At 40.9% G+C, this 24,498-nt stretch overlaps 1 protein-coding gene across 2 annotated transcripts in view; it reads right to left on the bottom strand.

Annotated features, from left to right (window-relative positions):
* The window catches only part of lrfn5a (leucine rich repeat and fibronectin type III domain containing 5a), a 156,495-nt gene that overhangs the window by 126,714 nt on the left and 5,283 nt on the right, over positions 1-24,498 (bottom strand). The window contains exons 3-5 of one of the 2 annotated variants that reach the window (XM_037072675.1): positions 5,596-5,635; positions 4,495-4,757; positions 3,185-3,296 (exon numbers count right to left, since the gene is read on the bottom strand). The gene's annotated coding sequence lies outside the window, so the exon portion shown is untranslated. The remainder of the gene's footprint in view (positions 1-3,184; positions 3,297-4,494; positions 4,758-5,595; positions 5,636-24,498) is intronic. The other variant, XM_037072673.1, reaches the window with a different exon arrangement.

Raw genomic sequence — 24,498 nt, forward strand, 5'->3', positions numbered from 1 at the left:
GAGCGTGAGCGCTTGCCCACGTTTGCATCCATTTAAGAGCACATCAGGGGCTGGAGATGAAACTATGCAAGACAATAAACCACAGTTCAGACATCTAAAAACGCAGTGGGACTCTGTTAAATTAAATTCTAATAAATATGACAGTTCTGTTATCTCTCTTTGCTCTTTATCTTTCTGTCATTTTTAGTCCAAGGTGCTTGATTACACTGCAATTAAACAACAATCAATTATTTTGTGTTTTAATACCATGCATCCTTTCTTTGTCTGAAGTACATGTTAGGAAAGAGCCATCCTTCCAAGTGACTCATACATTTCCTATTGTTTCCAATTGTCTTGTTTTACTGTTGTTAAAAGGTCAATATATGGAGAGTTTTCAAAGGGCATACCTCATACAGAATGGCTCACAGCAGACTGATGCAACAGTGCAACATTTCTATGTTTAACGTTTCTTTCAAGGTTTGTTGTAATGTTAAGGAAAGCTCTGGGAGTTTATTCAGTTATAAAAATAATTGAGATTGTAGTTTGTTTGTTTTTTGTTTTTGTTTTTTTAACTAAAAAAAAAAAAAAAATGTACGCTGGGCACTGCAAAATAAGGTTCCTTAGCCTAGAAATCAGTGTGTTTCTTCTTCTCTCTCTTTCTGTGTCTGTCTTTCTCTCTGACAGTAAATGGATTCAGAGGTACAATTAGCATCAATCTGCCAAACTGATCAAATAAATGACTCTTAATAGACTCCCCTACAAGACGCTGCTACAGACTGCACAATGAGCTCGAGCCAGCAATCCCACACCCACACCATGTGTTCGTTGACTTTCAATCATCTTCTAATGGCATTTTACATAACCGGTACCAGACAGGAGCTGGTGTCTGACAACATACCTAGCATCATTCAAGAACATCATCCTGTTATGATTCAGTGTCTTTTTGTAGCGTTTTATTTTGAATCCATGCCCTTTTGTGTCTCTTCTTGCTTTTCGGTGCTTCTGTGTTTTTCCCTCTCTGTGTTTCTCCCTTCGTTACCTCACCTGTCCTCTTTTCCCCTCCCTCTCCTCATCTGCTCCTTGTCTTGTCGTTCGTAAGTCTGTATATACCCAAAAGGCGCTCAAGCTTTCAGCACCACGGAGAGCAGCCTTCATGTCACCAAGGCCTGGATATCAATCAGTTCACTTTGAATAGCCGCCTCGTCCAAACGGCATCACCTTCCTCACGTTTGCGGAGAATTCTCCACCTGGGCTGATAGTGAACGGGTCACGCACAAATTCAATGACATCCCTGGTAATGGCAAAGTCATCAAATCAGGTAGAGAAATTTTCCCTCAACTTGATCCCTGAGTTCAACGAAACGCTTCAGTGCCCTTACTGAGCCAGTGCACGTCCTTGTGGAGTAAGAGGTCATCATGTGAGGTTTCAGATTCCTGCACACAGTTTTGGAATAAACAATGCTGTGTACTTGAATTCCACCTGATGAAGTTAATTATTTTCATTGTTTTGTCCATAACCTCTTTAAGATCGCCACTTAATTTCGCTCACAGTACGATTTGGTGAATGAGACAGCGACGTGTGTTAATGCTGGGAGCGACAGCCTTAATTCTGCTCACTAGTCCCCTGTTTCTGCCAATCATGGCAGGAGCACCATCTGTGACAGTCAGGTTGACTTTTTCAAATGACAGTCCATGCTTTTGAAATAGTTCCTCCAGCGTACCAAAGATAATAGCGCCAGTGGTGAGGCCCTCCAGTGGAATCAAGGCCAGCAGCTCCTCTTTGAAATCTTTGCCATCGAAATGTCTGATGAAAATGCACATTTGGGAAATGTCAGTATTGTCTGTGGACTCATCAATAGCCAGTGAGAGGTATCTGGCTTCTTTGTTCTCATCAATTACAGGTTGCTGGACATCCTCTGCCAAAACATGGACACGGTGAACAGCCGTTTAACAGACGCAATTATCCCGTCGATAGATTTGTCAGTGGCAGGATTCTCCAGAACAGCCACCACGCACTCCTTAAAACCCTCAGCATGGGTGGATGGCTTGTTCTGCTTGGAGAGTACCCAGGCAGCCTGCAGAGACGCACTTGTTGCCCTCTCTTGTTCAGTTGAGGTTCTGTTAATAATTCCGCTGGCATGGGAGTACTGAGATTTAATAGCAGAAATTTTTCTCTGATGGGCGTCTGACTGTTCAGCATATGACTCCTTGAAGCTAGCATGCTTTGTGTTGTAATGTAATGTAAAGGCACACAGGTACAGCATCTCTAAAAGTTGGCACTATGAATACATACTTATCAGTCCATTCTTCATTAAAGCTACTGTTATCTGCATCAACTTTCCACTTAAGGCTCTTCGAGAGTGCCATTTTTCATGCAAATATATTCAGAAGGCCTTTCTTCTTCCAGTGTTCTCCACAAACTATGACCTGCATGTGACAGTGATGGACAGCTTGACAGCCTCACAAATATGAAGCAAAATATCTCTATTGCCCCTAGTGGCTTGCTGCAGTACAGTGTAATAAGTATGGTGGCCGACAAGGGCAAACGCAAAATGGCAAGACAGTGCAAAAGCAGGAATGTGCAAACCAAAAATGTACAAACCCCCAAAACAAATGCAACATAAAAAATGCAGCAAACACCAAAAACACACAACACCCTGAAACAGCTGCAAGAGAGAAATGCTGCAAATTCACTCCTCAAGAAGAAGAAAGTTGGCTGAGTTTTGGAGAGGAGAGTAAAAACATACCAATTCCTTTATGTCTTTTTTAAAGAAAACAGAAAATTGGATGAAAATTAGTATATATATATATATATATATATATATATATATATATATATATATATATATATATATATATATATATATATATATATATATATATATATATATATATATATATATATATATATATATATATATATATATATATATAACTGAGGATACAATACTAATTTTATTTTAAAATTTCTGGCCCTTTGACAAAGTTGACACAGTTGATGACCCCTGGTATAGAGCCTTTGTCCTCCCTCTTTTCGTTGCAGTACCACTGCTAGACTAAGCATAATTCCTTTATGATGCCCTGATGGGCTCTCAATGACAGGACTTGTGCTTTCATAGGTGGTGGTTCTCTGCTGTGTATCTGTCCCTAAACTGCTGGTTGAGGGTGGTTGATCAGGGCTTGGTAGTGTTGTGAAGTCTACAGACCTGCTGACCGGACAGGTTTGATGTGTGCTTGAACTGCTTGTAGATGGTTGCTGGTCATCTGTATCTTCCTCTTGGCACTGAGCTCCTCCTTGTATGTATCTCAGCATTGAACCTGCATCAATTTAGAAATACAAAGTAAAAAGGATCAGAATAGAAAGAGACAAAACATCCAAACAAAGAATCTTATACTGAAAACAATTACAAACATTTAAAACTGAAAGTGTGCAGCCAAGGAGCTCTCCCTCTTTATTACTTATTTAACAACTATATGATATATCAAATCTAATACAAAAAGCATAACAGAATGAGTTGCAATATTGCACACAATTCAACACTAATGTTTGCTTTATATAATTCATAGTGAACTGAATACAACTTAAATATTTTAAATTTCACTGTCGGATGTCGTCCATGCCAAAGTACACACCACCGTCACATCAAAATAAACCTTAAACTACTGCTCAGTATCTACAGTAAAGTAACAGCTAGCTGGTGTCAGTTACTTGTTTAATGCATAGATGATGTTTAATAGTAAAATCTCCATTTAGCTTGCACCTAAGCTATCACATATTTGAGTTTGCTAACATTAGCAATAACGTCAGCTAGTTTGAGGTGTATGCTGAACAGGGACATCAACACCATTCATAACTTTACAGCAAGTTAAGAAAATGAATCTGATGTAATACTTCACAAACAAATCAATAAAAGTAAACAGTGTTTTACTGTATTTTTTTTTTCCTTTAACCTCTACTTCATGGGTGATCAGCTGTTTGCCAGTGATCGGCTGTTTTGTAATCCCATTACTTTTTTTTTATTCATCTCTATAGAATATTATACTCCATCTAAAGACTTCAGTATTCGGAAAACTAATTTTGACATTGACATTCATCAGTGGGTAAGTGTTGAAGCTTAAATTGCTCACAATGTGCTTTGTGAAAAGGTTTCAATTGGAATTTGTTGCAACTTAAAATAAGCCAGTGTAAGAATAAAAGATAGAGCGACTGTACTCTACCTAAACAAGGGTGCTTTATACCTCATTTAAAACAATATCATATTCGACAGCCTGTTTTCGAGTGAGTCATTGTTCTGAGGACAAAAAAAAAAAAAAAAAAAGATTTTTGTAAACTGAATTATCCTTCACTTGAAAAGCAATCAAATTATGTGTTCATGCCATTTCCTGACACTGTCTACTGCTATGGTTATAAAGTGTTGCTGTCATCATTGAGTAGTTTTCGAGAAACAAAATCCTGGAAAGTCCTGTGAGGACAATGTATATGTATAGCCAAGAGAAGGGGCAAATAAGCACCTACACATTTTGGCCCTTTGCACTCGATGTATGGTCCTTTCTTAAGGAGCTTGTGTTGCTTGAAGAATTGTTGCAGACATTCCTATTAAGACATAGAATGTCTGTTCCTGATATTGAGTGATTCAGAAATCCTTGACTTGGTTCTTCCTCATTCCTCTGATGCTGAAGCAGCTATTGCAGCTGTTGCTCCTGGCACACTTTTGATGTGCACTCAAAGGAGTTACTTCTTCTTGTTGTTGCCTCCATACAGTCACTTTGCCAGACACACTGTGCAGAAACACTAGAATAAGTCACTAGTGATTTACCACCCCCCTGGTTTCAAAATCCCTCGTGTTTCTCATTCAAGTCAAGAGCTTAAATAAGCAGTCATCAAATTCAGAATGGCAATCACGTTTACCTAATGGTAAAATTATATTAGGGGAGTTGACAGCGGCAGGACCCCTGCTGCCTTTCATTAATGTCTCTACACCAGACAATCACTCCAGCAAAACAAGCCCATCCTCATGAGAAAACATCTACATAGGTCGATTTGGGAATTAGGTTACTACAAACAATTCTTATTGTTTTGTTAAGGCAGCAACCTCTACTGCCTTAACAATTACTATGCCACTAAAGGAGGAAGCAGACAAATTAGTACAAAAAGGACCAAGAAGACGTGTAAGGAAGTTGGGGATGTATGGTTTGGTCAACCAAGCATAGCAGTGGTCTACTGGCTGAAACTGAAATCAGGTTATACTGTACACTAAATATATACTTATAGTTGTTTTAGCTTACTAACATAGAGAAGTTATGCCACATATATTATGTAACTGCAGTTGCGTATATAATGTAAAACAAAAAAAAAAAAACACAATGTTTTCCTGAACCTAACTGAGTAGTCCTGAAGCCTAAACATAAGCAAGTGGTTGTACAACGTAAAGTTAATATTTTTTTTCAGCTGTAGCTGGTAGGGTTGTAACATTGCACCATATTTTTTTCCCCCTAGTTCTAACATATAAAGATACACTGTGTGAAGCTGAAAATAGGATCAAAACATCATCTCAATTATGGCTCCCAGAGGGAAGTAAGAGGTGGAAACGGAAGAATCTCAGATTGCTTGACTGACCTGTCGTTGACCTGGATGTTTTCTGGCAGTGATCCCAAGTCTGCAAGAAAAGAGGAGGAGGTAGAAAGACAGGTTCAAACTTTTAAGGGTAACTCCACACATTTTACATATTAAAGTCTGTTCATAGGTCTTGGAGAATACTAATTCATTTCAGTCTTCTGTGGCTCCAGAGAAAGGTGCTCGTAATATGATTAATTTCCTCCAGTGATGAAAAAGAAGGAAGAATGTGTGGTAAAAAAAAAGTACTATCTGCTGCTATGGTTCTGCTGAATTTGTTTCTGAACTATCCATAATGAGTCCAACAGTGTTGTAGGAGTGCAATGCTAGACCAGTGAGCTGATTTTCAAAACCTGGCACCTTACAGAGACAAGACAATGGTGACAAAGTTGTGGATCTAACAAAAGACTAATTGCAAGGCCTGTTGTTGCACTGTGGCTTCTTCAGCGTCTTACTCTCAATCTTCTACAATGGCATCATAAGGACAAGCTACATTCACCGCCTGATAAACCAGATAGTTTAGGTCAAAAATATCTTAAGAGGCCATTTGCAATACTCCTTTTGGCGTAGTTACGACCCAGCTTGTTTTGAAGAGCAGTAACATATAATTGTGATAGGAAATGAGGTGGAATGCGACAACTGGACAGGTTCTGGTTTAGGTCAGGTGTTTAATTAACCAAGGAGAGTGCGCTTGCACAAGAAAATAACAGGAAGAGGCTATACAGGTGCTGACAAATAGCCGATACACAAAATGAAGTCGCTTTGCTTTTGGCTCAAAAATATGTTAAAGAACAAAAAGAGGTCAGCACCCATAAGCTTACAAAATACAATGGACAAAAACAAACTAGCAGTTATTCTGCAACTTAGAGGTCTCAACCCAAAAGACTGTCCAACTCTTGGTACTCTGTATCAAACAAATCACATTAAGATTCCAAAAGCACTTACTGAAACCACTCAGAAAGGCCACAGCCAGGCAATACTAAGAAACACAAACACTAAAAACGCTCTAGACTAACACAATGGTATGCAACCAACTGTGCTACAAACTGATCACCAGTTCACAGCCACACAGAACTGTGGACATACAAGCTATTTAAATGCAGCTTGGGGTTGATTGAAGACTCCCGATTGGTGGGTTTGGTCGAATCACAGCCACACCAATCACAGACGCCAGCAAGGAGTAACCAGGAAGTAGGCGGTCTCAGCTCCAGAAGGACCAATCCTCGATAGGGAATCACAGCACTGGATTTGCATAACCAGCAGGATCCCTCATGTAAACAACACAATTAATACACGCTAAGTGGCAGCCAGCGGCGGCCGTAACAGCGTCAAGTCAGCAGATGAAAGAGACAGCACAAAACACTGGTATTTTTGCTGCCAGAGACATGAGACTGGTTCCACTTGTCGAGGACAAGCTTGTCAACACTCTGGACCCCAAATGACACATTCTATCCCACACACACACACACTTCAGCAAATCTGTAGTCCCTGCCATGTACGAGGATGTGAAAGTAAAGGTTAATTAAGCCCTCAAGAAATCTCAGAGAGTGGCAGTAACCACAGACGGTTGGACCTCTCCAGCTACCCAAGGCTACTTAATTATTACTGCCCATATCATTGATGGCAGTGGGAAATAGTGAGTTTTGCTCTAACTTGATGTTTGATTTACACACTGGCCAAAATATTGCGAAAGTGCCGAAACTGGCTGTAAATGAGTGGGAAATTGGACTGCAACTCAACCCACTTCTGTTACTGCTGGTAATGTTAGAAACGAGTATGTAGCATCGGGAGCGATCAGGACTGAACAGTGCTGGAGATTAAAAAATGCCGTCCTAGTATGAGACCCAATGACTCAAAGACTTGACCAAAGCAGGCAGTTTTAACTGGACAATCCTGGTAAGCTTGTGGACAGGTACTGGTAGAATCTAGCTGGCTAATTATGCTAACAGAACCTGTTTCATTTTGGCTCTCCAGCAGTAAATAGTTGGCTGATGACTTCATGGATAAGCAAATTGGCTCAGGGCAACATCCAGTTACTTCTTGTTACTTGGTGAGCATGGTTACATGGTTTCCATCAGAAAAAAAAGTGCCTTGTTGATTTGATGAATCGTGAGGTACTACCAACTCTCCTTTTTCCAAAGACTGCATATACAATTTTCCTTGAAAGACACACACACACACACACACACACACACACACACACACACACACACACACACACACACACACACACACACACACACACACACACACAGCTACTATGACCATGGTACCAATACAATGTGACTTTGCTACAAAAAATGCTGTGCTGTGTGCGGTTCAACAAAGCAGTGTGTACACATTTATTAGCTCAACACACTTCGTAGGGGTTCAAATTTCATGTCATCCTAATGCGTATATTTAAAAAAAAAGCAATCTTTTACCGTCTCTTGACATCTGTTTTCAGTTTGTGTCCAGTTTATTGAAGCGATTCTGTCTGTTGGAGCTGCAGGCTGCCTGGGGACAAAATGGATTAAACCTACTTCAGGTACAGTCAACAGCATCACCCACCGCATCACAGCATTGAAACAACGTTCAGTCAAGGTTGGGTGTAGGTGTAAGTAAGACATTTTAACTCAAATAGAGACGCAGTAGTGGTCAGCAAAGCACTTCAGCTTGTTTGGGTTTGTTATATCGATTTTTGCTGAAAGACAAATGTTACTCAAAGTATTAAACTTTGCATGAGCTGGCAACTGAACATGAGTCACTGTCATGACACCGCGCAGACACCTCCACACTTTCTTTTCATAAAGAGAAAAGAAAGGTTATAAATAATTAGTGAGTGGTTGATTAATGAATTAGTCATCTAAAGCATGGGAACTAATCATCAATCAGTCATATTTTAGATTTTGAGTTGAAAGTAGCAGAACATACATTATTTGTTACTTATTAAATTTGAGTGGACTATTTAATGAAAAAAAAAAAACTGGTGTTTCTAAAAAAATAAAAAATAAAAGCTCTAACAGTCAGCATTTTTGTAATAACAATTGGTGAAATGTTTCTGTGTCATGTGATAGCAATTATTTAGATGACAAATCCATGAAAACATATCACTCATCTGCTCATATCAGTTGGTTGAAGCTGTTTTAGTGTCTTTCAGGTCAATGTTTCGGTTTTATGGCCTTCAACGTTACTGTTGATTCACACTGCCATGGCATCATTTTTAATCACCATCAGGCAGCTTAATCAGTGAAAAGCACTGAAACTGCCCTGAACACTACCTGCTCAAGAGAGGTAGTTTATGAGATTCACATTTGCAAGGTGACCATACAACTGTGTTCAATATGTGAACATGTTTGCAATATCCACTTTATAAAGTGATACTATGTCAGTGCCCCAGGTGTATAAATTCAAGCACTCAGGCATGCAGACTGTGAAACAAGACATTTGTGAAAGAATGGGCCGCTCTCAGGAGCTCAGTGAATTCCAGCGTGGAACTGTCATAGGATGCCACTTGTGCAACAAATCCAGTCGTGAAATTTCCTCGCTCCTAAATATTCCACAGTCAACTGTCAGCTCTATTATAACAAAATGGAAGCGTTTGGGAACAACAGCAACTCAGCCACGAAGTGGTAGGCCACGTAAAGTGACGGAGAGGGGTCAGCGGATGCTGAAGCGCATAGTGCAAAGAGGTCGCCGACTTTCTGCACAGTCAATTGCTAGAGAGCTACAAACTTCATGTGACCTTCAGATTAGCCCAAGTACAGTACGCAGAGAGCTTCATGGAATGGGTTTCCATGGCCGAGCAGCTGCAGCCAAGCCACACATCACCAAGTGCAATGCAAGGCGTCGGATGCAATGGTGTAAAGCACGCCGTCACTGGCCTCTAGAGCAGTGGAGACGCGTTCTCTGGAGTGATGAATCACGCTTTTCCATCTGGCAATCTGATGGACGAGTCTGGGTTTGGAGGTTGCCAGGAGAACGGTACATTTCAGATTGCATTGTGCCAACTGTGAAATTTGGTGGAGGAGGAATTATGGTATGGGGTTGTTTTTCAGGAGCTGGGCTTGGCCCCTTAGTTCCAGTGAAAGGAACATTGAATGCTTCAGGATACCAAAACATTTTGGACAATTCCATGCTCCCAACCTTGTGGGAACAGTTTGGAGCGGGCCCCTTCCTCTTCCAACATGACTGTGCACCAGTGCACAAAGCAAGGTCCATAAAGACGTGGATGACAGAGTCTGGTGTGGATGAACTTGACTGGCCTGCACAGAGTCCTGACCTGAACCCGATAGAACACCTTTGGGATGAATTAGAGCGGAGACTGAGAGCCAGGCCTTCTCGACCAACATCAGTGTGTGACCTCACCAATGCGCTTTTGGAAGAATGGTCAAAAATTCCTATAAACACTCTCCTCAACCTTGTGGACAGTCTTCCCAGAAGAGTTGAAGCTGTAATAGCTGCAAAAGGTGGACCGACATCATATTGAATTCTATGAGTTAGGAATGGGATGGCACTTCAGTTCATAGAATGAGTAAAGGCAGGTGAGCGAATACTTTTGGTAATATAGTGTATATATATATACACATATATATATATATATATATATATATATAAATGAATATATATATGAATGAATATATATATATGTATATATATATATATATATATATATATATATCAGGCAGAATAGACTTACAGATTCAACTCAAGAATCCCTCTGCCCCTGCACTCTCTCTTCTACCAGGAGATGGAGAGGTTAACAAAGGGTATGCATTTTGGAAATTTTGCAAATAAGGGAACTGATATTCCCCCTCATCCTCCCTCACATAGCCTACTGAGATGGTGATGTTCAATATTTTACAAAGAACTATTTAAAGATTTTTTGTGTGTTTTCTCTGGTATATCCATTCACACAAAGTGCTTCATCAATTTTTACTTAAGTAATGATTTTCTTTCCACATTTCTGCCAACCTGCAAAGAACAGTAATGAACGGTGCTTTCACTAATTAAAGTGCAATGAATAAAAAAAACAGGTGCTCTACAAAGGGCCTTTGTTAGTCAGCTGAATGCAGATATAATATTTGAGTGCAAAGAACTGAAACACTTGAGAATGTTAAAAACACACACACACACACACACACACACACACACACACACACACACACAAAACCAAACTGGATCCAGGTTCATTAAAATATGGTGAATACAGAAGTTAACGTTGGGCAGGGCTGCAGACTGCAACCAAAATTTGAGACAAATGTGCTTCCAATTTGCTGGTGTTGAGGAGGTGTGAGTCAAAGAATCTGGAATCACAGATGGCAGGCAAATGTGTGTGAGACGGGCAGGGAATGGGGAATGGCAGTGTAAGTGGCTGATGTGTGGAATTTAGCACAGAGCAGACAGGAAGTCACGCACCAAAACAACAATATAACATCTGGTTACTTTTCAAAATAAAACACTGTGTGGTGACACCACCACACAAACCTCAAAAGAGAGACAAATAGAAGTTGTTCTGCTGATCCTTCTGTCAGGAATACTTTGTGTTGTTGTTTTTAGAACAAATACCTATAACTGCGGTCGCGAGTCATTATGTGATTATCGCAGACACTCTGCCAGTTGTCGACAACATGGCAGTTGCCGGATAGCAGAGCAAAACCAGATCGGAGCGGTAAAGTAATCTCTGGGTTATTTTCTCCTTGATAAGCTCAGTAGTAATTTTCAGTTAGGGGCCACTGTGCTCCGAGTAAGAAATGTTAGTCTGGAGCCCCATTGAGGTTTTCTTTCAACCTGACCGGAGACACTCCAGTCTATAGAAAACAGTGGCAGATTCTGGTCTCTGTGTACATAAAGCATGACTGTGATGAAAAAGAGAAAAGTTCTCAGGATCAAAAGTATTAATGTTCCAGTCTGTCGATGTGAGTTGAATGAAAAACATCAATGTGTTGATAAAGAGACAGAATCAGCTGTGTGGAAGCCACTTTGGTAGCATCGGCTTTTGGATTCGATTCAGTGTCTGCCTGCTGCATAAGCCGTGCTCCACGCCATAATAGTCCATCACAAACTCTGCATGGGGCATGTGTCAACCACTCACTCAGTCTCTTTGCTCATCCTCCCTGTTTTTTGTTTTCTGTTGCCTCCTGTTCATTCTTTCTCTTCCCCTTTTCATCTCCTCTGTACTGCCTCTTCTCCCTCTTACCCCTCCCCTTCCAATTTCTTTTTTCCATCTGCTGTAGTACATTGGATCTTCTATTGAGCTGTAGCTCTTTGGGTTTTTTAAGGTTGAAATTAGTGTTGCCTTTGCAGAGGCAGAGTGTTGAAAACTCTATTAAAAAGAAAGAAAGAAAGAAAAGAAAGAAAGAAAGCCCACTCACGGTAGAGTGCAGTTGGGGGCTTTCCTTTCAGCATTTAAATGCCGCCATACAGGAAACTGATATGGTTAAGAATGGTTTACTAACCCCTCTGTGTTCCTGCGAGCACACTGTGGCACACGCAGGACATAAGCAACTCACGTGATCGTCGTTTAGCCCAGAGAGGTGGAGGATAAAAAGCATCCATTTGGACTGTCTTGGATTTGAAAGAGCTCCAAATCCCTGTTAGGTATGACTAACAGGCTCTGCCTCAGTATTAACACTACTGCCTTCACGCTGATGAGCGTACATCTTCATGTGATGACATTCATTTCCACTGACAAATTCTGGAGAGGTTCATTTGTGGTGGGAAGGTTATTCGACCAGCCTGCACTCATTAGAAAAATGTCCATCTTGGTCAATTTTAAAAGCAGCTTATAATGACCCATATTGATGTTCCTTGTTAGGTGGCATCCTCTAGTGGCCATAGTAATTACTTGAATAGAGAAGGAGGAAGTCAGTCAAAGTAGTATGAAAGACAAAAAAGTACAGTCATGGACTTTCATCCAGGAAACTGCTGTCTGTGTCCAGTGTGAAACAAAAAGTCAGTGGTTAGGTATTTTAACTTGCTCAAGAAGTGAAGTAACATCACTGCACCTATGTACATAATATAGGTATGTTCCTAACCAAAGCAGCTTAACTAGTTGGTGCTATTTATTTATTTATTTGTATTTTTTATTTTTAGAAAACCAACCAATTCAAGTGGAAACAAGTTACCAAGTCAAATGCAAGTGACCTCAGACAGCAAGCATAAAAAAAACACACACCAGATATGCCAAAGTGAGAAAACACTCTTAAAATACCTGTTTTGGTCAACACAAAAAAGGCAAAAAAACAAAAACAAAAAGTAATGTAATGTAATGTGAATGACATGACTCATATTATTGAAATGTTAACGTATCGATGGTTTGTAGGAACGTTAACTACCAACATGTCTCCTGCTACCTGGGCTGTACGCTGACATATGTTTGAGGGTAAACCAATGCGACATGAGGCTACTGAGAGCTGTGGATATTTATTGTTATTTTCACTTTCCAGCGATAACTCCCACTCACTTTTCAAAACCCACATGATGAGAGGAGATAGCTGAGGTAGAATGTGAGAAGCCTCTCTCTAGTTGGGATTGAAGAAGTGAGCTTTGGAAGCAGATAATCCCCTTGTAGGCCACAGTGGTCTATATTTACGAATCCTCGATTCTGAAGCCTGACCCTCTCAGACTCCAAGCTATGAGCAGATTGTTTTGGCTGGTCCATACAGCAGTCACATTAGCATTTGTCTAAAATATCATTCCCTATCTATTGGACTTTAGATTTCAGTAATTTCTGCAAAATAAGGGTTATTAGGACAAAGTGCAGCGCTTTTAGCAGTGGCAGAATAAGACTGACTTCTTACCTGCCTCACATGTTAGTAACAATTTATTTTCCTATTCATGTAAAACAGGAATGATGTCAAAGTCATGAAACTGTCTTATAGTGTAATATCTGTCTTTCTCTTTAACCTTCCTTGAGTATATCAAATGTCAATTATCTGGGGAGGAGGAACTTTTGTCGAAACTGTATCAAAAATAGCAATCCCATCTATGTGAATGACTGTCCTACTTTGCTAATGCCTAATGACCACTGAAATAAACTTTATCGAGGACGACGATACAGTTTGTCTTTATACAAGGACTCAGTAGTATAACCAAACTTTTTATTTCACTTTACTTTCAGTCTAACACCAATTTAATATCTTCATGAGGTGGACTGCAGACTGTCTAAAGTATCAAGTACATCCACAGTAACTACTTAAATCTCTTTGAATGAATAACCTACATTGGGAATAAGTGCAGCTGGTGACCCTCTTATTTCCTTTGGCTTGTTTTACACTCCCGCTTCTCTATATGGGGTTGTAATTACTTATTTGAACAAGTAGAATTAATATCATAGTGACAGGCTCTATAACACAGGAGCAAATCAACATTGCACTCATTTTAGGAACACCACCTCCGAAGAGGAAAAGTATAAATAATAATAATAATAATAATAATAATAATAATAATAATAATAATAATAATAATAATAATAATAATAATAATAACAACAATAATAATAATAATAATACATAGCGATTTTGAATTGGATCTGTTGTGGGATGGGGGTGATGTGGCCACAGATGCAGGTCTGGGTGAGCAGGGAGGCAGCAGAGATCTGGACATGTCGGAGTTTATTTAAGAGTGTGGTGTGCCGTACAGGATACCGCTGCAATGATTGTCTTCTGGACTTGATGAAGGCGTCTGGTTTCTGTAGCAGAGAAGGAGAGTGATGGGTGGAGAAAGGCTATGTTTTTGACGTGGAAGAAGTCAGTTCTGGTGATTTGAGCGATGGGTTTTTGAAAGGAGAGGTTGCACCTAGCAGTGTGTGTGGAGGGAGTGGCAGTGGTGATAGATTTGATGGAGATGTAGTTTTCTGTGATGAACTGGCGACTCATCCAGGGTGTACCCTGGCCTTCGCCCATAGAGTTAACTGGATTTGGCCCCTGTAACTCCCGCAGCCCCTTGTAAAAGGGAGGTAAAAGCGACAACATCCCCGCGACCCTCACGGAAAAAAGCAGAAGAAAGCGTAATGTAACAGAAGCAGCCAAAAGGTGGAAAGGCTCCATCAAGTCTCCTCACGCAATGTTAGTTTGAAATTGGAAGCAGATCAGTGTTTGTAGGCTTAGTACAGACAGGCTGTCTATTTGGGCCTCAGCTGGTTGATGGCAAAGAATGACTCTGGTTCAATTGGCTTCGAAAACCACAAGGTTATATAAACTGGTAGCAAAGTTATAAAAAAGCAAACTCAGTCGCTGTTGAGATGTGGTTCAAATGGATCAAATAGGGAAAATCGAAACTAGCCCCCAACGAAAAAGAGCAAAAAAGTAAACAAGTAACAAGTGTAATGAGTCGGGTTTGAACCCAACTGTGAGACACACCGGACAGAGTTACTAGTGAGTTTAATGAGTATTTCACAAGACCAACAAGCAGGCAGGAAACACATGAGATTTGCAGCTAGCATGAAATCCAGCCGAGTGAGCAGATACGCCGGAGCAGACCTGGTGACCGGGGGAGGGAGTAACACTCAGAGTCTTAGGGGAGATGAAACCCACCAGGATTATGGCTGGAGCTCAGCCGAGGCAGAAACAGGCAACCAGGAATCTGGCAGGACACAGATGAAACAGAAGGCGAAGATCTCCACCGTGGCAGAGACGAGGCGGGTAGGTCAGGACAAAGCAGAGTTGAAGCCGGGAAATCCATCCGAGGAAAAATGCTGTCTGTCATGAGAGCAAACAACAATCTGGCAACGAGTGAGCTCGCCAGAGGAGCCTTTACTCTGGCTGACTGCAGATGAGCTGCAGCTGAGAGTCCAGGCAAGGTGAGTCAGGCAAAGAGTCGGGTGTAGCTGGCAGGTAGGAACAGAAGTGAGGTGAGTAGGTGAGTGGAAAAAAACTGGAAGTGCAGACTGTGACAACAAGAAGACAGAGGACAAGAGTATAAATGACTAAAACTAAGCGAGTATTAAAAATTAGAGAGCATAAGCCTCTGTCTCCAGCAGTTTTGTGTTAAGTGGTTTCCGCTCCATCAACCAATCCTCTCTGTCCTTTCATTGTTTGACACCATAATTCTCGCAATTATAGATTATTTAAACACTGAGTTTTAGTGGAAATCTTAAATTAATAACTCTGGCTTGGAAGGTGTTAAAACACCGGGATTTCCTTTAACCTGAGCAAGGATTTTAACTGAATGAGATGAGTTTGTGACAAATGAATAAATCAGTCACTTCATACTGATTTGAAAGGTTGCTGCAGAGGTAGAACCATTTCACATTCAGATCAGTCTGCAATTCAGGCAGATTTATGATCTCGGTTGTTATCTGACCACGCTCCGCTGTAAAGGGAAAACAGGGGTCTTCAAGGTTACATGTGTTCCATGGCAGACAGAGATTCATGCTAAACAATTAATTACAATCCATCTGATGTTTATAGAACATATTCTTATTGTCATTGTTTCAGTAAAAAAAACAACAAAACACAGATAGCAGCTCTTTGTTTGACAGACAAGTATAAACTATGGATATTTTAAAAAATAGTACAAATATTTACAGCAATAGTAAAATATATACAACAAGATGAGACACAAGATTCACGTGAGTGTGTATAGCCATGAAACAAACAGTTAATACCAATTCAAGAGGACGTCTGATGCATTCAAGCGGAGAACAGACCTCGTCTCCATCCTGTGGAGGTGTCAATTGTCCCTTTGGTCCCGGTGTCCAACCAGGCCCCCACTGTGAATCCGTCTGCAATGTTAAAAGCTGTTCCGCTTTAGAAGCGAGAAAACGCTCCCCTCTGGATTGCATCATACTGATAGATTTGCGGCTGCAAAGTGGTGGAAGAAATTGTGTTTATTTGAGTGTACCCCAGATGCCCTCCCTGTGAGATGCAACACTGCTGAGGCAGGTCCGCTACGACGGAACTGGCATCGCTCGTCCTGAATCCGAGGTTCAACAGGCGGTCGGAGCATCCTTTCGACACCCTATTATTGGATTTGATCACTATAACAAACTTTTTTTTTGTGTGTTAAGTAAAAACAAAATGGTTTCAGGTCACACTAAAATCTAATTAACTAACTTGACTGGCAGCCAGTCCGTAGAGTTCCACTCCTCCCGTGACTCTGATAGGCAGAAGCTGAAGAGGAAAATGAATGTACGCGTACTCGATTTTGAACGTCAGGAACTGTTTTTGGCCTAATTTAGCACTGTGAAGTGACATGATTTAATGAGATGAGGCAAAGCAGGAGCAGAACTATGTGCCAACTAAAAGCGAATGAATTCAGAGCTGCAATTAGCATCGGTGTGCCAAACAGCTCAAATTAATGAATCATAATAGACTCCACTGCAAGATGTTGCAACAGACTGCATGGAGAGACAGAAACGGGGTGAGCCAGCTCCACTCGTCATCTCAGTCCTTCTCTCGCTCGCTTTTTGTCTCTCTGCTTATCCCCTTTCTCACGTCTCCCTCCCTAGCTCTCTTTCCCCTCCTCTGTCTCCTATCGCTCTCTTTGCCTTTGTTTCAATTCAACCCTACGCCAGCTGTCTGTCTCCAGTGGAAGAGAGGATGTATAGAGTGAGACGTGTTCCTGTCAAATAAAGCTGCTTATAAATCTTCTAAAGACTTTGTTTCCATTGTTTCTGGATAATTGTGTGTATGAGCTCTGGGGTGCGTTTTGCCGTGCATGTATGTATGTGTGTTTTGTGTGCAGATTAGAAGCTTCAGGTGTCTGCACACAGGAAACAAACAAACAAAAGACTATTGCACTAGATTATACATGCTGGGATTAATCTGAGGGCTTCATTTGTTTGACACTTGAAGCAGATGGAAAAAAAAAATAGAAGCGAGAGAGAACAAGGGGTATAAATACTGATAATAAGAAAGAGAAAGAGAAGCAGGAGTAGAATGAACATATGAACACCTCGTACCGGTTGGGTATTTCTTGGAAAAGCTCTTCTGGCAAACAGAAAACTATGCATGTTTACCTGCCAGACGGAATCTATAGCCACGCTATAGATAGATCTGCGTCTGTGCTTAGTCACGGCGGTGAGCTCAATGCTATTATTACCATGGCAATGAGGGATGTTTAGCATGTAAGATATAGACACTGTTGATAAGCTAAATATACCTGCTAATATATAAAATCACGGTGCGGCTATGGCACACACCTATTTGCATAGACGACTGAAGGCAGAACAAACATAGGGCACACACAGCAGATGACTAAAAAAAGTGGCTACAGTCATAACATACTGAAGAGAAGATCACAAAGTTTGTCTACTTTGGAGACCAACTGATGTAAAAAATCAAATCCAGGTAAGAGTGCTGATATTTCATTCTAATCTATGTGATGGCGTGACAATGCCATTGTTAGTCATGCAGCTAACTAAAACAGAACAGGCAGTGGCCCATCTGAAGGGGGCCGCCACCCTCCCAGGTACCACAATCACCAAACTGCATCCCCCCATCTCAATGTGCCATCCATCTACTCCCCCTTGAGATCACAAATAGGCAGACCTATCTAGACCTATAACTGAATAAAGTGAGAATTAGCATTTCTATTTCAGATGGCGCAACTTTTCTAGCCTTTACAGCACAAACATCCAAGCAAACTTAGGCTGCAGCCGCATGTCTGTACTTCACTGCAGCTGCAGAATTTGAGGACACATTCATGGTGTTACAAAACCCTTGAGACACAAACTTAGAATTTACTGTGTGTGTGTCTGAGTTAAGCAATGTTAATTAGCGGGCTGTAGCTGTGCTGGTGTGTGCATTTTGTAACTCTGGAGAGAGCCAGCTGGCTAGCAGTTTTCTCCTGCTAAGCTAGGCTAATCACCACCTGGATCCAGCTCCAAATTTAACTCAAACGAACAAGAGTGGTATTAATTTCCTCGGCTAACTCTTGTGAAGAAAGTAAATAAGAACATTTTCCAAAACATTGAATACATTAATGAAATACATGCTGTTCAGATCATTGTCTTTACAGCACCAAACAGCAGCTGCATGGGACTAATTGAGCATGTGAAATGTTTTCACGGCACCATAAAGAATTCAGCTATGTTCCTTGAACCGTCTCACACTACACACATCCAAAACCATATATTAGGATTATTATAAGGCACACTAGCTAAAAGCCTCCACCAGATGATATGTTTGATGGAGGTCTCACTCTCCCATGAGCCTTCACTTTGCATAATATCAGAATAGCAATGAGCAGGTGGACTACGTGAGTTTGCTGTCCTCCTGAAGTATAAGTAGCAGTGCTGCATAGCTTATTTATACAGCAATGGGAACATTAAAGTCTCCCTATGGATAACGTACTATAACAGATAGCCCAACGATGGTAATGCATGCATGTGTTTTGACATCATCGTCAGGTAGGCAGAGCCCCTCTCCCCGGCTTGTTTTTGCCCTCAGGACATGGCAAGATGTTGAAAAGATACTCACAGACGGAAGGTCTAGCAGGATGCCTGTGTCTTAGTACGTGAGCCACTGCTATGGTGTACATGAATGAGAATCTGGGGTAAAAAAATATCATCCATCATTGTTTTCTCTTCTGCTTCCAAGCCCTTTCCACATATAAATATATATATGCGCAAATGTGCAACCTTCCATAAACACTGGTCGGAGGGAAGCATTTTGTTTTAGATTACCAGCTTCATTATTTTGAGCTCATGAAAAGCAATGTGTGCCGAATTACCCAACTCTGAATTATTCCCCGGGGCCTTAAGTCAAATTAAACCGGGTGTTATGCATTTGTATGTGGAGCAATACGTGTGTGTGTGTGTGTGTGTGTGTGTGTTTGTCTATCTCTGAGTACTGATTTCTAAATGTAATTAAAACCATGGTATTCTCAGCCAGGTGAATAGTGGCTAATGATTAAGAGCAAATTCCTCTCAGGTCCAATTGGCTAAAATAGAATCGACCGTATGTGTTTGTTCATCTCCACACAGACAGAGCTGCTCTGACTAGCATTAATGCTGCCCACCGTTTTGTCCCAGCATTACACCTGCTATCTATTCTGATGATGTCAGTCATTATACAATCTGAAGCCGCAGCATGAATAGATAATTTAATGCAAAATACAAAATGGAAAAATGGTCTGGAACATTTTGCCATCATCCTGTTCTGTAATTTGCTGAAAAGTTACACTGATTTTTTTTTCAATCTCAGTCACGGAAATGTTTTTTTTTTTTTTTTGTTTCGATGGTAAAGATGGTCTTAGCAGCCTAGCAGAGTGTCCCGTTTGCTCTGGGGGATGACGTGACCCAGGTGTGGATGACTTCTCCTTACTTGCCATGTGAGGCTGCTGGATTTGTGGGATCAAGTGATCATGTGATTTCGCAGCTCGATCTAGATTGCAGACTACGCCCATGTGGCCGAACTTGTCTTCAAGAGGTCAGTGTAGATGATGCTATAGCATCAGTTATATCAAAATTGGACAGTATTTATTAATTGAAAGAAGAGCAAAGATTGGCCATGAAGGCTTTTATTGTTCGAAAACGATGTTTTCAGTCATCTCACGTCTTCACCAGGCCATTCTGGTGGTAGTGCTTTCCTAATGTTGATCTGATTGGTTGAAGTTAGCCTGTGACAGACAGTTACAGACAGAGGGTTTGTCCAATTACCTGCCAAGAAACAGTTCTGTGTAACACACTATAACTTTTCAGAAGACGTCCTTAATTCACAACAGCATTAAAAGGCAGTTTGGTGGTCTTTTTTGGAGAAGATCAATATCAGTCATTATATCTCTGCACTGAACATGGAACTGGCGCCAGCATGCAATTAGCCTAGCTTAGCATTAAGGATCACAGTCTAGTCGCCAGGATTAAATGATAGCAATTGACATTTAAACCACAGATACGTCTGAGTGGCATAGGCTATGTATCATATTGACACTTGTACAAAACGTGACATATCATGTGCACCTGCTTTCCTTTCTGGAGTATGAGTCAGGCATTGGCACATTTGTAAGCGTGACACCACTGACCCAAATATTTTGGATGGGAAGTGGGGACAGAATCAGGTGTTTTAAAGGAGACATCAGGACGTTTCCTGCTGTGTTTATGCCGCAGAAATGGGGTATTTAGAGCCAAACCTGCGTCTTTTGTGCCTTAGAGAAATGGAAAAATTGAACATACACAAAGAAATATACACCTTTAACTTAAATGTGGCTTTGCAGAAACATACGTAACATATTCTGGCGATTGGGTTGAGACTGGAAGCTGAGGGAAAGAGCTAGCCTGGCTCCCCGCAGATTCCAAATATACATCTACCAACCTTTAAGTCACAGTGTTTAATGACATAATGGAAAAGCATTGTTTTGTATCTACCTGTCTATATGTGTAGTACATCATTTACCAGTGCCAGGTCTTCATCTTCTACAGGTTGACATTCAATATATTTTTCTTCAATATTAAACATAAAGCAGGTGTGTACATGCATTTCCAGCATGTCCACAACCTGTGTTTCGATTGCTGGTCTGAACAGCTGCCTGCATGCATGTGCAGTCGTAGCGGCAGGTTCAAGTGTGTTGCCCCACAAGGATCCTGCGGCAGGAAAAAAAATATCTCTCTCTCTCAGAGACCAGACAATTAAAACCCCATGAACTTCTAAGCGTGTGTAATTGTCTGTATCTCTATGAAAGCCTGTGTATGTGTGTGTGTGTGTGTGTGTGTGTATGTATGAAGCCACAGGGGGCCTATAGAGCTCATCTCAATCAGCCTTCTCCCCACCAAGAGCTAGAACACAACTACAAGTCAATTAGCCTCTGTTCCGCTTCACTCAACCCAACTGTGAAGAGGCACAGAGAGAAAACTCAGAAACGCAGACTTAGAGAAATGCAGAAGCATTTAAGCAAATCAGCTCTTTGATCGGCTCATCATCATGTGAGAAAATTGGTGACCCTTTTCCATCTCTGGACAGACTTTAATGATAACTAGTATGGGCACATGCTAGGAGCCTTGAAATATTAGGCCAAACTCTATTGTAATCAGGTGTAGTTGCCTTAAAATTATAGGAAAGACTTGAGTTTGCACAAATGGAAAACTGCCAAGGCAGAAGAAAAGTAAGGTAAAGTAAGGTGTCCATATGGCTGTCTACATGTCGTTTTCAGGTTGTTTTATGAGAACCATTGTAGAAATAGACTAGAGTGCAAATCTCTAGATGACGCAGCAGCCACGCTGGATTCACACGTGACAAGTGTGTCTCAGGCCTTCTGTGTGAATGGTTGAACCTGTTCACATGAATGCCAAAATGGCTTTTTTTTTATTCCTTTAAGGTCCTGTAAGAGTGGTGTCAGAGAAAAGGTGTGTTACTCAAGTGAGAATGACTGGTCCACCTTTAGCAGCGGCCCACCTTAGCCTGGGTCGAAGTTGTTGCTAAATCTGTGTCTGACCCCTTCAACTTTAATAACCAGACAAACAACCTAAACTTTAAAAGTGTTACAGCATGACTATAAACTAACATACTCACCACCACACACGCTGCCTCTCTCTATCTGTCTCTTGACTGCACACTTGCAAACAGCATGCACTTGATGCTTGTATAACACATTTCAGTTGAAAACTCATTTAACATCAGGCTGATCTTGTATCTACTGACACACCCTGATGTGTGTGTTAACGCTGTTGGAGAGAAGAGAGGGCAAGAAACTTGTGAGTCGTTATTGCTGAAAATTACTCCTGAAACTGTTTCAAATATTCAAATGCTATATGTATTGGAAAAAAACAAAAACAAAATGATATTTGAAAACAGTAGTAAACTTCTGCATTCGTGTTGACAACCCTCAGGACAGCAGCATGAAATAACTGCTGTGGATACCAGAGTGCTGGAAGGCAGAACACAGGTGGTGAAAAACTAATCTCCAGGTTCATTATAACCAGTGAAATGCAAAGCAGTCCTTCTCTGACATCATCTCCAAGGATATTAATAATGCACTTGCTTTATTTGCTGTGGCTGACAGGCTCACAAAACTCGTGTCAGTTGCCCTCAACTTCCATACACTGAGTCATCTGATAAAATGTGCCTCTGTCCTCACTGACAAAATTCAGAAAATTAAACAAGCTCCATTAAAGGTATCATTTGTGTGTGTCGTGTCCACTGAAAACCAATCAGGTTAGAATGACACAATTTAATGCTATCAATCACGAATCAGTGGAGGAAATTGTTTGCCACCTGCCTTGATATTCTATAAAGTGTTTTCAACTGCTTGGCATCAGTTTTCCCTCAGATGGTACCACCTCTCAGGTTATACCTCACTAGTGAACAAGTTCACATCCATATTAAATCTCCAGTTTTAAGTTTTAAGGTGGCTGTGACTCAGGGGTAGAGATAGCATCTCGATCCCCCTGGTCTGCATGTCCAAGCATCCTTGGGCAAGATACTGAACCCCCAAATTGCTCCTGATGTGCTGGTCAGCACCACCGTCAGTATGAATGTATGTATGAATTACTGCAAGTTGCTTTGGACAAAAGCAGTTGTTAACGTTGACAAGCCCTAACTGCAAGCTTCACTGTTTACTAATGAATAACTCACACCTACATGTTATCAAGCTAGCAACATAACTGAGGTGACTTACCACTTCACTCACGGTGTGACAACAACACGCTAACCCACGCCCACTTTGGATTTGAATGTCCATAGGATTTCCCCAACACGTTGCTGTAACATTCTTTACATCACAATATGTGGAGACATCAGTTTCTATACTGACATGGCATGGGATAAGGAGTTATTTTTTAACAAGTTTGTTTAGGCTGTTTTCTTGTTTCTTATGATACCACGACCCTCCTCTTATTCATAGCTTGGAGCCACAGATAGTAACTGTAAAGTGTGGTGAAAGAAAACACTTTTTTTTTTCCTTTGACATCTTAGGTTCAGGGGTAGAGCCAGCATCTTGTTATACGAAGGTTGCTGGTTCAGTTCCCCTGGTCTACATGCAGCAGTGTGCATGGGGAAGATACTAAACTGCAAACTGCTCCTGATGTGTTGGTCAGCATCTGCCTGGCAGCCACCAAAACCAGTGTATGTATGAATTACTTGAAGTCACTTTGGACAAAACATGTAAATGCAAAATTTAATCTTACTTGTTTAAATCATGTGCAAAGGTACATATTTACAAAAGACATATTTGGTTGTGCCGAGTACCCTGCGTTCGACATGCTCTCTTAGCCTTTCACTCTAATAAATACATGAAGTGGTTCAACAATCATATAAACACAAGCAAAATAGTCATCATGAACATACCTCAGTCCAAAAAGGCTACCTGGCGTGACACTCACCCTATGTGATTACATTAGCCGCTAAGCAATGGTCTTTGGTTCAGATGCTGTGTGCTTTGTGCTACTGGGTTAGCGACTGAGTGGCAATCTCAAGACTTTTGTACTGTAAGCACAGCACATCATTGTCATCGCTAATGTGCAGACAGGCAAGCATGAAGGCAGCCGAACTTTTCATGAGGGTGGAATCAAATGATTGGATGAGCCTATTAGAGAGCCACAGATACTATAGAGTATTTTATACTTTTGTTTGTCAGAGCATTTAATTTTTTGATTGCCAGCACTATGTCAAAAGATTTTCTTCAAATGTAACAAAAAATGCTTCTAGAAGAACTTACGACATGCAGCTGTAAATGTCTCTCACTACATTGCCTTTTTTTCCCTACTTGCTTTTTAATGTCTGACATAAAGCACTTTGAATTGCCTTGGCTTTGTTGGCAGTGTGTTCTAACTAGTGAGCTACATGAATAGACTAATGGATCAGTGTGCACGATAAAACCGCTGCTATTGCCAACCACTCCAGCTTTTAAAGTGTAATACAAATATCAATTTTAATGACCAGAAGGTTATTTAATGTAATTGCTGACGTGTGCTGCTCTTCCACAGAAATATGTTCAGGTAATGGCAGAGCTGTTCCCATTCTAACAGTACAACAGGGCACTGATGCAGTT

This window comes from Acanthopagrus latus, chromosome 16 (assembly GCF_904848185.1).
Source record: "Acanthopagrus latus isolate v.2019 chromosome 16, fAcaLat1.1, whole genome shotgun sequence".
NCBI classification, from domain to species: Eukaryota; Metazoa; Chordata; class Actinopteri; order Spariformes; family Sparidae; genus Acanthopagrus; species Acanthopagrus latus.